The sequence below is a fragment of the Camelus dromedarius genome, chromosome 1, assembly GCF_036321535.1.
Source record: "Camelus dromedarius isolate mCamDro1 chromosome 1, mCamDro1.pat, whole genome shotgun sequence".
Classification (NCBI taxonomy): domain Eukaryota; kingdom Metazoa; phylum Chordata; class Mammalia; order Artiodactyla; family Camelidae; genus Camelus; species Camelus dromedarius.
In genome coordinates this window covers 114743293-114757288 of record NC_087436.1, presented here as the reverse complement: position 1 = coordinate 114757288, position 13996 = coordinate 114743293, and the positions used below count along the sequence as shown (strand labels likewise).

At 43.2% G+C, this 13996-nt stretch overlaps 1 long non-coding RNA gene and 1 pseudogene across 1 annotated transcript in view; one reads left to right on the top strand and one right to left on the bottom strand.

Moving 5' to 3' along the window:
• LOC135321818 (uncharacterized) overlaps positions 1-13996 on the bottom strand; it is a 178671-nt gene that overhangs the window by 82663 nt on the left and 82012 nt on the right. The gene's annotated exons all lie outside the window — the stretch shown is intronic.
• LOC105085137 (mannose-P-dolichol utilization defect 1 protein-like) lies at positions 6152-10582 on the top strand (annotated as a pseudogene).

Genomic DNA, 13996 nt, shown 5'->3' with positions numbered 1-13996 from the left:
AATTAGCATTATTAGGATTTGGGTTCAGATTGACACCCTATTTCATACCAGAAACTGCCAAATAGTATAGTGTTAAAGGGAAGTGACTTTGGAACTTGAATTCTAATCCTGTGAAATACAAATGCCATGCCACTATCCACCCACTGCCTCCCAAGTCCAGGGGCTCACACCTGGGAGGTATTCAATAAATGTTTACCCTGCCCAAACTGAGCAAATTGCAAAATGTGCAAAATCCAGTTTCCTTGTAGTATCGAAAATTTAACGAGACAGATACTTCAGAGAATTTCCTTCAAACTCTGAGGATTTTCATGACTCCAAAGAAAGTCTATTTAAAATAGTTCCCACTGGAGCAAAGAGAAGTGCGTGAAGCCGGAGCACCTAATATATGAGAGTCATCACACATACGTGCTGTAGGTCAAGTATTAAAAGGATAAATGTTTCACGCCGGAAACATCTGAAATACGTACGTTATGGATGGACTTCCCAGTAGGTGGACAATCATGACCAGCCTGAGGAATGGCTGTTTTCATCCATCAGCAATAAATAGCCCCAGGGGACCCTGCCTGTGACAACAGGGAGGGAGACACCGTGTTCATCTGAAGTCTCATTTTCTTGGTTTGGGGTCTTTTGAGTCAGAAACTTCCCCTCTGTGTCAACAAGGCTTATGTGAACACTTAATTTATTATCCTGAGGGTCCAGGAGACAAAAAAATTATTGTGATGACTTCTTTTTCATGAAACAACTATATCTCAACTAGCACATTAAATCAGAAATGCAGTATAAAGACAAATAAACTGTCATGATTAATGTTAGCCTCAGTCATGGACAAATACATCTTTCTTCTACATGGAAGGAAGGTAAGAAAGAAGTAAGCCAAAGGTTCTAAAACACATTTTACATAATTAATGTAATTCTCTCCCTCTCTTGCAAAGTGAGCCAGGCTCTTCCAAGCTCTGCCATTGTTCCTGTATTGTTTTTCCACCCAAATCTCCGTATTTCTCATTCCCCACTTCTTTGCCTAGAGGACACACATCTTTGAAGAATCAGGCTGTGGTTCTCAACCACGGCTATATTCAAATATCATCTGTGATTAGAGTTGCAAGATTCAGCAAATAAAAATGCAGGACCACCCGTTAAATTTGCTTTTCAAAAAACAGTGAACAATTTTTTTAGTGTTAAGTATGTTCCATAAGATATTTCCAACATACTCAAAAGACTCTTCATTGTTTATCTGAAATGCAAATTTAACTGGATGTTCTATACTTTGTCTACAACATCTGGAGCGTTTGCCTTTGCCTCTGCCTGTCCCTAGAAATTCTACTTTAATTGCTAGAAGGTGCCTCCTCCCCACCTACACACATGAGCACGCTTCCAAGTTCTCTTCTTCCTTATCTCTTCTCCCCACACTTTCAGGTAACTTGTACCTACTTGGAGCGCCTGTTAACACAATGTCTGGGGGATAGGATATCTATTGAGATCATTAGTGTTTTGTTGCTGCTGCCTGCTGTGAAATATTCAGAAAAAATGAGCACTATTTGTGTTTTGGGCTTTTCACTTTTCTCTTGCCCTCCAAGATCAGGTGAGCCTTGGTGTCCTCTAACTTTAGAAGCCAGCCCAATTTAGAAGGTGTGTACAGGTTATGGAGGTCATTTTGGTTCTGGGAAAGTCTTCAAACACATGCAGCTAGCTTTCCCTGAGCAAGGAAGGGGAGGGAGGGAGCACATTTGAAGGAGGTGGGGTGGCACCTAAACATGGGACAGAGGAGGGAGGCGCCCCAATACTGAAAGAAATTATTGAAATAGCACCCTAAGTGTTCTTCCTGCTTCAGTTCTTGCCCTCTACCCTCCCTCCCCTTTAGAATGGAAATCAGATCACATCACTCCCGCCCAGATTCCTCCCGTGGCTCCCCTCTTATTCCAAATAAAAGATGGGGCTTGGTCTGCCCCAACACAGTTCATTCCATCTCCACACCAGGCTCCTAGCTGTTCCCAGAGCATCCCAGGCATGCTGTTCTGCCCTCTTCGCATTTCCATGTTCATTTCCCTCTGCCAGGAAGTCCCTTCTTCCAGAAATTCGCCAGTTTGTTTCATCACGTATTTTGCCTTGTGCAAAATGCGAGGTTCATCCTGACCTCCTCCCAACACCTCCCATCCCTCTTCCTTACTTTGCTTTCTCTGTAGCACCAAACTCTTCCAAGCTTTGATACAATTTGCTTATTGGTTTTATTTGTTGTCTGTCTCTCTATGACTCTCTGTTATTGAGCATCCTGAGGGCAAGAGTTTCTGTCCGTTTCACTTCTCTACACCCAACACAAAGGCTAGTCCCTGGTTTATAGCTGACACTCTATAAATATTGGGAAAGAAGGGAAGGAAGAAAGGGAGGAAGGAAAGGAGAGTGGAAGGGAAGCAGGATAGCAGGGAGGGAGAGGAAAGCTCAGAGATCTGAAGATGCCCAGTATAGTGAGAATGAAAAGACCCTGCTTCCCAGGCCTAGGGGAAGTGGCAGGACCTTTGAGAGATGCAGGTCTCTAGACACAGGTACCTAGGATTGAACTGATTCCTCTGTCTAAGTGTGTCACTGAATCAGTAAACTCTCCAGATGTTCAGGGACCACACAGAGCATTAGGGGTAACCATGAGGTCGACTAGGTCTCCCAAAACTGTGTACTCCAGAGATGACCCCTGGGATATTCTGTAAAGTCTAGGGAAGAAAAAAGTAAAGATACAAAAAAGACCAATGAGACTGAATTTCCCACCACTATGTGAGATGGGAGCTTAGAGTCAGACTAAGATTGATTTAGAGAAACTAAAGATACATATTTCTTGAAAAAAATCAGTGAATGAAGTTTGTACTGGTTAAATTTATGTATCTGTTAAAAACAGTGTAACCACTGAACTGTAAAAATACTGTAGTCTTGGTGCCCCGCTTGCTAGCTGAGTGACCCTGGGTGAGTCACCTCCCTGAGCATGGAGTGTCTCATCTATAAAGTGGCATCACTGTACCTCACACATCAGTCAGAATGTGTTAGGTGATGCTGGAGTAACACGTAAGCTCCAACTCTCCATGTCCTGAAATAGCAAAGGGGCATTTCTTGATCACACACATGTCCTCCCAGGTCAAGGAGAGAGCCCTGCTCCAAACACATTCAGGAACCAGGCCAATAGGGCAGCCTCCTTCCACACACCTGGTGGCTGTGCCAGAGGGAATACAAGCTCCAGAGACCCTCTTGGTGGCACCCAAGGGCCACACCCCAGAAAGTGGCACATGGCACATTAGCCTTAAGTCTGTTCTTTGGCCAGAACTAATCATAAGGCCCCACCCAACAAAGGGGATCAGGAGTGTGATGACACCATGTGCCTGGAAGAGAAAGAGCAGCAAATATTTAGGAAAACATCCCACAGGGGTACCAAAGGCAAGTGTGAGGGTGAAATGAGGTAATATACATAAAGTGCCTATTACAGAGCCTGGCACATAAAATATACACCATGAATGAAAGCTGTAATTAGATCCTTAAGAGTCTTGGGGAAGGCTGAGATGAAACCTATTTTATGCCCAGTCATTAGCTCAGTGCCTAATAGGCATTCTTTTGTTTGTTTGTTTTAATTGAAGTACAGTCAATTTACAATGTTGAGTTAATTTCTGGTATACATATAGTGATTCATTTATACATACACATATAAGATTAACATACAGAAATCAATTGCATTTCTTTACACTAACAATGAACTATCAGAAAAGGAAGGTAAAGAAACAATTCCTTTTAAAATCACATCAAAAAATAAAATAAAATACTTAGGAATAAACCTGACCAAGGAGATGAAAGACTTATACATGGAGAACTACAAAACACTGATTAAGGAAATTAAAGATGATTTAAAGAAATGGAAAGACATCTCATGCTCTTGGATGGAAGAATTAATACTGTGAAAATAGTCATACTACGCAAAGCAATCTACAGATTTAATATGATCCCTGTCAAATTACCCAGGACATTTTTCACAGAACTTGAAGAAATAATTCTAAAATGTATATGGAATCACAAAAGGCCTAGAATTGCCAAAGCAATACTGAAGAAAAAGGAGAAATAACCCTTGCAGACTTCAGTCAATACTACAGAGCTACAGTAATCAAAACAGCGTGATATTTACACAAAAACAGACATATGGATCAATGGACCAGAATAGAGAGTCCAGAAATAAACCCACAGACTTACAGTCAATTAATTTTCAACAAAGGAGGCAAGAATATACAATGGAGAAAAGACAGTCTCTTCAACAAGTGATACTGGGAGAAAGCTGGACAGCCACATGTAAATCAATGAGGTTAGAACATTCCCTCACACCATACACAAAAATAGACTCAAAATGGCTTAAAGACTTAAGCATAAAACAAGATACTATGAACCTCCTAAAAGAAAACATGGGCAAAACATGTTCTGAGATAAATCTTGGCAATGTTCTAGGGCAGTCTACTCAGGCAATAGAAATAAAAGCAAAAATAAACAAATGGGACCTAATTAAACTTATAAGCTTTTGCACAGCAAAGGAAACCATAAGCAAAACAAAAAGACAACCTACAGAATGGGAGAAAATATTTGCAAATGCGGAGGCTGACAAGGGCTTAATTTCCAGAATATATAAACAGCTCGTACAGCTTAATAACAACAACAACAAAAAAACCCAATCCAAAAATGGGCAGAATATCTAAACAAGCAATTCTCCAATGAAGACATGCAAATCGCCAATTGGCACAAGAAAAAATGCTCAATATCCCTAATTATCAGAGAAATGCAAATCTAAACTACAATGAGGTATCACCTCACACCAGTCAGAATGGCCATCATTCAAAAGTCCACAAATGATAAATGCTGGAGAGGGTGTGGAGAAAAGGGAACCCTCCTACACTGTTGGTGAGAATGTGGTTTGGTGCAGCCATTGTGGGAAACAGTATGGAGATTCCTTAAAAAACTAAAAATACATTTACCATATGATCCAGAAATCCCACCCCTGGACAACCCAGAGGGAACTTTAATTTGAAAAGATATATGCACCGCAATGTTCATAGCAGCATTATTTACAATAGACAAGACATGTTAATAACCTAAATGCCCATTTAGAGATGACTGGATAAATAAGTGGTATATTTATACAATGGAATACTACTCAGCCATAAAAAACAAAATAACGCCATTTGCAGCAACATGAATAGACTGGAGATCATCATTCTAAGTGAAGTAAGCCAGAAAGAGAAAGAAAACTACCATATGATATTACTTATACGTGGAATTTAAAAAAAAAAAAAAGACACAAATGAACTTATTTACAAAACAGAAAGACTCAGACATAAAAAACAAACTTATCATTACCTGGGGGAAAGGGGGTGGGAGGGATAAATCAGGAGTTTGAGATTTGCGGATACTAACTCCTGCATATAAAATAGATAAACAAGTTTATATTGTAGAGTACAGGGATCTATACTCAATACCTTGTAGCAACCTATAATGAAAATGACAAAGAATATGAAAAGGAATATATGTATGTATATGTATGACTGAAATATTATGCTGTACATCAGAAATTGACACAACACTAAACTGACTATACTTCAACTAGAAAAAAGAAACTCTGAAATTAAAAAAAGAAAAAATATACATATATATTCCTTTTCATATTTTCATTATAGGCTATTACAAGATATTGAATATAGTTCTCTGTGCTGTACAGTAGGACCTTGTTGTTTATCTATTTTATATATAGTAGTTAGTATCTGCAAATCCTGAACTCCCAATTTATCCCTCCCCACCCCCTTCCTCCCTCGCTAACAGGCATTCCTTTAATGAAGACTGCTGATTGAATTCACTGAGTTTTTTCTATATTTCAGACAATAGCCCCTCATGGGGAAAGGGACGTAACTATACACAAGTTCAGCACTGCACCATTCCCATGCCTCCCCAAACCTACAGAACCAACATTGATGTAATGCCTCTTATGTTCTAGGAAAGTGCTATTCCAGGCCTGAGGGGATACAGAGTGAAGCAGACAGAGAGCCCCTGCCCTCAACAAGCTTACATCCTAAGGAAAGATGAGGAGGCAGAGAGGACACACTTAATCAAATATGTGAGATGGTGGTGCTGAAGAAGACACCGTGGAATAATGCGGTAGGGAGCAAGTCTCTACGGATGGGAAAGGAGGCCAACAAGGAGGGCTGCCTGAGGGTGACTCCGTGATGGGAAGGAAATTTGCCGCAGGAAGATCCAGGGATCCAAGCAAAGGCACCTGCAAATGCAGAGAGCCAGAGACTGGAAAGAAAGAACCATGTTTAAGAATCAGAAGCAATGTCATGTGACTGGGTCCTAGTGCACAAGGGGGAGAGAGCAAGGATGAAGGAATCAGAGGCAGGCATGGTCCTGCAGGCCAGGATAAGAAACTGAGGTTTCATTCAAATTATAGGAAAGAACAAGTGCAGAGTAGGTGGAGTACAATTTGGGAAACAAACAATAGTGCTTTGGCCAAACCAACTTTTAGCCAAGCCAAATCAAGTTTGAGGTACCTATAAAACATCCAAGGTACCTATTAAACAGCAACTGGATACCAAATCTGCAATTCAGGAGATTTAGACTGGAGATACAAAACTGAGACTCTTTAACACAAGTCAGAATACAGAGTCTTTAAAGAGAACACTGGCCTCTCTGGAGCTGGTACTAGCTGAAAAGTCAACGTTGCTTAAATCAAGTTAACAGAAGAGATGCTGCCATTCAGAAAAGTTCTCTTGGGCATGTCACTGCTAAATCAGACACTACTGTTACAAATAGTAACTGCAGATTTTTTAAGCAGTAACTTGGAAGATGGTGAATAAGGTATAACCATGAAGATGCATGAAATTCACCAAAGGGAAATGCCATAATCTGAAGATGAATTTTATCAGTCAGAATAAGTTAGGTTCTGCTGTGATAACAACAAATATCAATGTATCAGTGGCTTAAAGCAGCAGGGATGTATTTTTACTATCACACGGCATGTCCATCAGCATAGGGCTTTGCTCAACAGACTCACTCTGGGAACCACGCTAACAGAGCAGCCATCTCAAAGAAGCCAGTTCCAGGTGAGAGGGCTTGAAAGGGTCTCACATAATAATTGAATACATGAAGGAGTACTGTCTCTTCTGTTCACAACCCAAGTCATCCCCAGCCACAAGGGGGCCAGTATGCACAATCTTACTAATGTGTCCATTTTCCAACATTTCCAACTCTTCCCACTCTTGTCATCATTTTTTTTTTACTAGAGATAACCCTCAAAACTCTCATGATAGGGGAAACTAGGAGAAATAAGTCATGATTATATGATTCGTGATATCCTTTAATTTTCACAACAACCCTATCAACTAGTTTTTATCCTTCCCATTTTGCAAATGTGGAAATGAAGGCTTAGAGATATTCAGTAGCATGCCAAAGGCCCCATGACAAGTAGACAGGGGATCCAAGATCTGTAGGTCAGGAACAAACACAAAGTCATCGTTATTCTTTCCAGAATAACACACTACCATCTACTCTCCTGCGTCCCCTTTAAAATGACTGGGTGTTTTCCTCTTAGATCCATCCTGTCCAAGCCAGAAAAGGAGAGGGAATACTTAGCAAAATATATTTAATTAGAGAAAAAGAATAAATGTAGCAAATGTTGGATTAGCTCAATTTTCTTTGGTCGTCTTTGTCTTCTGTGAGTGGAAGGAGAAAGGTGGGGGAATAGAACACAAGGCAGATAAGAGGCCTCTGATACTGCTGGGGAAGCTGAGCTGATGCTTATTTTTAAAGATTCTTCAGGGATTCAGACATGTGTAGGCCAGCTCAGCCTCAAAATCATGTTTCATGGAGTTGATTCCTTATGAACCATAAAACAGTCTTCACTTGTCCCCAGTGTTATTCATAGAAATGCGTATCAGAGAGATCAGAAAATGATTACACATTCTCTTTTCCAAGGGCCCCAGTAAGCAGTCTGTTATATTTCTTGGTTAGGGCAGCGTATTCAGTTATGTTTCAAGTTCCTGCCAGTTGGGACTGCCTTTGTACAAAGCTTTGCACAAGGTTAACTTTCAACTAGAACACAGGCGTATCCGTCTTGTTCCAAGGCTTTGATTTAAACTTTCTGTAGATTCAACGTGTTGACTTAAGTTTGTCGTGTTTATTTGTAAAGTATTTTCTGACACCTTGTTACAGTTACTCCACACCCCCAATTACAACCTGGGTCCTGAGAGAAAAATCCGAATCACGGCCTGAGCCACCTGCTCTGCTACAAAAGCCTCATTTCTCAATGCTCAAAGATGCCAAATTCTAAAAGAAAAGCTCCCAAAATAGGGCAAATCCTCAGTCAAGAAAAGAACAGAAGATAGAAAAGACAAAGACTGGGTTACGAAGCTTGAGATTGCAAATGGTTTAAACTTCTTCCTTCGCCAGTGCTTCATCTCCATTTTACACACAGGTAAAACAAAGCAAGAAAATGAATAAACCTGGACTGGACCCCTCACCAAAGGCAACTGTCTTACCACGTTCCACCAGGCAACTCATGAGAGGTCTCTACCACGTGTTGGAGCAGAGAGAAACTGTACAACGTGAAGGCCAACCCACAGTATCTCCCCAACAGCAGTACTAAACCGAGGTCAGATCTGAAGATTGCAGGCAAGTCGTCCCAATGTCAGAAACCGAAGGGACCTGGGACACTGCCACGTCTCAGTATCTTTGGTGACACAGGGGGAAGCAGAGGCCCATGGAGCTGAGATGACGGTCGAGCCATCTTGGCTCCCTAGTACCAGAGCCAGGCCTGAATCCAAGCCCTTCCTGAGGGTCCAAGTGGCCCCCTTTTGGAAAAAGCTTCAGGTTAAGGGCTGGTTCCCAGTTGTGACCAAGTGCTGAGTGGCCTGGTAGCTCCCAGCGTTCCTCGTCTGAGAAATGGGGAGAGTAGTATTTACTGCTATGGGACGGTGGGAGCATTATCAGAGGAGCATCAATATACGTCCCACAATAAACCGTTCACATCTCTGACACTCCACTTTGTAAGATCACCGAAAATCTGTGCATGTGGGTCTCCTCGCCTGGCTCCTGCCGCAGACCCGCCAGCGCCCGGGCTGACCTGAGGCGACGCGGTCGGCGCCCAGGGTCGCGGCCTGGCTTCCGTGGGCGCCTTCCCCCCGGAAACCCCGAGAGGACAGCGGACACAAAGCCTCAGCACCCCAGCCCAACGCCGTTTTAGAGCCTCACGCTCCTTCTCTCTCACCTTGCCAGGGTAAAGTCCGCAGGAAGCAGCCCAGACGGCGCGGGGCAGGAGGAGCGGGAGACGCAGGCGGGCGGTTTTTGGCGCCAAAGCCTAAGCGTAAATGAGGGCGCAAAAGATGGGACTGCGCAGGCGTACGGCGTCGGTGTGCTTTACAAATCGGACAGCAGGGAGGGTGCGACCAGAAAACGCGGCCCCCCAGGACACATGTTTCACTCTAAGGAAGTTCCCTGTCTCAAGATGCTCCTCAGCAGAGTCCTGGGGCCGGGCATCGTGACTGGGTCACTTCTGGTAAAACTGCCCCAAGTGTTTAAACTCCTGGGAGCCGAGAGTGCCGACGGGTTGAGTCACCAGTCTGTAATGCTAGCTAGCGTTGGTGGCACTGACTGGGACCATGGCCCACAGCTTCACCAGCAACTTCTCCTTCAGCTCTGGGGGTGAAGCCCTGTTCCTGATGCCTTCCGGGTCCTGCACTACAGGGGAAAGACTGTGAAAGGTGTCGCTTTCCCAGTCCTGCTGGTTGAGCTTTCACCACTGAAGCCCCTGGCCTTAGTCACTCTGCTCCAGGCCTCCCACCTGCCTGCTGTGATGGTGGGAGTGTTACCGAGTCCAAACTCGTTCTGCTCCCCTCAGGACAGGCCAATAAATGCGGAGACCTGTTGGGGCAAGGAATAGCGACTTTATTCAGAAAGCCAGCAGACCAAGAGGATGGCAGACTAACCTCTTGGAGAACCATCCTATTCTAGTCTTTTATACAAAAAACAGGGGAGGGGGTGTGGTTGATTGTTGCAAACTTCTTGCTGTAGGAATTCTTTCTTCTTCCAGCTGTCCATGTGGGTCAGGTCATGGTGTCCCTGTAAACCTCCACAAAACAAAGGTTATTTCCTATTCTGCAACTTGTTATCTTTACATAAGTGCAGAAGTATTAACATCGTTAAAGGTTAGAGCCTTGAGAACAGGCTCTCCCTTACATTTCAGGCTAAAGGCAACATTGTTTGACAAAAGGTGCAGAGCTACCAAGATTAAGCCCAGAAACAGGGCACAGTGGTAAAAACCAAAGAAACAGATCCAATGTAGTCAGATTTGTTCTCCTGTATTATAGGAGGGCTGCTCCAGACAGCCAGCAACTATCCCAAAGGGTACACGGGCCAGCTCTCAACAATCACATTCTATCTACTCTTTGGGGGCTCCCTGGCCAGAATCTTCACCTCCATGCAGGAAACTGGAGACCCCCTCATGTCTGGAACCTTTGCAGTCTCTTCCCTCTGCAATGGCCTTATCACTGCCCAGCTCCTCCATTACAAGGAGACAAAGGAGCAGTAAAACTGAGCTGGCTACTGGAAGTACATTCCAGTGCTGCCATTCATCCACCCAACCTTAGGGTCCTTCTCACCTGAACCAGCCCCACACATCTGGTGTCAGAAATGTTGTGAGTATGGTAGTAGGTGCGAGTGAGATGTACATGGAAGGAAGACTGAGTTTTTCCCAACACACGCAAAATTATGTTGGTCTGCTCATGAGTATATTTGCCCCACTAGACTAAGACAGTGTCAGAGAAAGTCCTATACCTTGTTCCTTTTTGTGTCCCTGTGCCTGAACAGGGGCAGTCAAATGTTTGAGGACTGAATACTCAATTAAATGACATGTGTAACTTGTCTAGCACAGTGTCTGGTACTTAGAAGTCAATCCGGATGTCTCCCAGTTCTCCTTCAAATCCATCTTAAGACCCATTGCTCTTTGCATTGTATTATTCTGATACCCAATTGGGAAAGTCTACCTGTATAATTGGCTAGGACCTCTTTTAACAGTGTGAGAAGTTTATATTTAATAGTCTAGAATGAAATAAGCACTTAACATAGACAAATCTAGCATCTTCTTTTAAATAGAGTAACCTAATTTATGTGTTTTGAAATTATGTAACATTTATTTTCTATCTTAACAGCAACAAACAAGCACTGCCCCCCTCCCACTCACCCCCCACCCCCACTCAGGGTTCTTTCCTGCTCCAGCTTTCCATGTCTGCTCTGCCCCTCCTTCAGTCCAACTCCAATACCACCTTAAAGATTCCAGGTAAGCTGCTCACCTAAATCCTCTAGGTCAAATGGATTTTCACTGAGTTTCTATAGGAGTTTTATGCCCACCACTCTCCCACACCTTTATACATACATTATGCCTTTCTTTAGATCCTACTCAAGTCCATTCATGTAGTTGTCATCAATCAAGCCAGCTGCTAACTTTCTCCAGGTCAAAGAAGTTCCTTCCTTTCCTTCTTTTAATTCCCTGGGCTCAGAATAGCAAATTGCTTCCGTCCTATGAAACAGCTCTGATCAAGGAGCTACCTGGGACTCCAAGGTGAAAAAATCCAGGCTTAGCAGGAAAATGAAGTGAAATATGTGTCTTGACTCTCCCTAAGTGGTGTATGGCCTAGAACTGAATACATAGCAAGTGATTCAAATATTAAACCTAGACTTACTATAGCCTCCAAGTCTAGGAGACAGCCCTTACACCCTCCCATCAACACACAAACACACACACACACACACACACACACACACACACACACACACACAGTGGCCTCAGAATTGGTTCATCCTACAAAAAGATGGCCCCCAAAATTTAATCTCTTATTTTACAGATTAAGAAACTGAGATAGAGAACCCTTAAATAGATGGCAAATACATCGAGCTGGAACCAGAAGTCCAGAATATAACCCTCGGTCATTATCCCTCAGCAGCCCAGTTAGAAGCAATATTCAAAAGAGGGGTGGGTAGGATCTAGTAGAATCAGTAGTACCTGGTCTTTATCTAGTTAACTGCACAAAACTTGGGAGCTTAAAAAAATCATGAGGCTTTTTTTTTTCTTCCCTTCAGAGCAACATGGCAAGAGTATCAGTTGGGAGACTCGAGCCCCTCAGAGCTTCTCCTCTTACCAGGCCAGTGTTCTAACAGATTCCCCTCTTTATCCTGACCATGAACGCCTTGATCAGCATTGCACCAGGAGGAAAAACAAGCAATGAGAGAAAAGAACAGGAAAACACACGCTTCTGCAAGTAGAAATTTAAGCTGCTCTGAGTGTGTGCTAAGTGAGTGAGCCCAGTGACAGCCCCAGGATCAGAGTCTGGGACGCCTTGTGGCTGCATCCCAGACCTTGGGGCCAGCAGACGCTGTGCACATCCAGCCCAAATCAGCCGGTGCTTCGTTCTCTGGGTGGGACATTCTGTCTCCCCACGATGAAGTGCTTGCTCTCCGGGGAGCTCCTGGCTCTGCCCTGCGCATAACTAGATACGCTCAGATTCTGTTTCCCCGTTTTGCTGGTACAACACTTTAGACTTTAACTCTGAGAAATAAGTATATGTAAAACTAGATGCAAAACAAATTATTTCCTAAAGAATAACTTAAATGAAACACTGTCCTAAATGAAGACACTTCTAAATGTTCCTGGATTCTTTCTTTGACTCCAAAGGACAAAAGGGATTAACTCTAGCTACCCTAAATGGAGTTACTCAAGATGCCCAATTAATGGGTGAATTAAAACTAAACACAGTTACTATTTATTGAGCTCAGTTCCAGGCACCGCGTCAAGAAGTTTACCAACATCTTTATATTTCATCTTCATGACAATTCTATAAGACAGTTCTTCTTGCCCTCATTTCACAGATGAGGGGACAGACTGAGGCAGGTGAGTGATTTGCCCCTGGTCACACACCAACACTAGACCAGGTAAGGAATGAGAAGCACCTAAGTGCACAATTTAAGGAGGCACCCACTCTCAGGGCTATACAAGGGCAAGGCCATCACTGGAGTGTGAGTGCCACCTTAAATTTACATCCTAGGAGCCTCCCTTGCCTCACCCTAACCATGTCACAGGTGAGCAACACAGCAGTAGTACACCTGGGATTCAGACTCAGATCTACCTGGTTCCGAAGCCCTCGCTCACACCACCCATCCTGTCGTAGAGATAAGCAACTCTACCCATGATATTTTGTTTCAAATCACAAGTCCCTGCACAAGCATCCTTGAGAGCTGAGATCACAGAAGGGCAGCTTCAGCCACAGGAACCCAGCAGAGTGGCACGGGGGTGTGGCAGGTTCAGACCTACACCAACCCTCAATCATGCTATAATCACAGGGTAACCCAATATCCTAAAAGGAAAAACTATTTTGTAAATATCCTCAATATGAAACACAAGAGTACAGAAATCTGCTCTATTTTAAACCTAAGTTAGTGATCAATTTGTTCTGAGACAGAGAATACAGTGCATATTTTTCATGAATGTAAAAACCAAAACCAAAGTTCTGATTAAATCCCATGGCCAATTCCCCAGCCTAGGCTCTACCCTGCTCATGGCTGAAGCCATAAAACTTCTAATTGCTCACCAGGGGTAGAATAAAACACATTTCTTGAGGGCGAGAGCAGAAAGCTTGACTGCCATGAAGCTCACCATCCCATCTGTGGGCTGGAAAGGGGAGGAGAGCTCAGGCTTTTGCCTTGTGGACAGCACTCTTTCCTGACCTCTTTTTGGCAGGGAGGATGTGTGGGAATTCTACAACGTCTACGTTTGTCAAAATTACCCCCAATTATGAGAGATATTACCCCAAATGACTCTTTTCCCTTGCCAGCCACAATTTCCCATTGTAATTTTCATTTTCATCTGAAAAACATTTTTTACCAAAAATAAAATTGTATATTTAGTTTGAAAATGGGTATCAGCCAGGTGTTGGACATGTGACCTACCAGT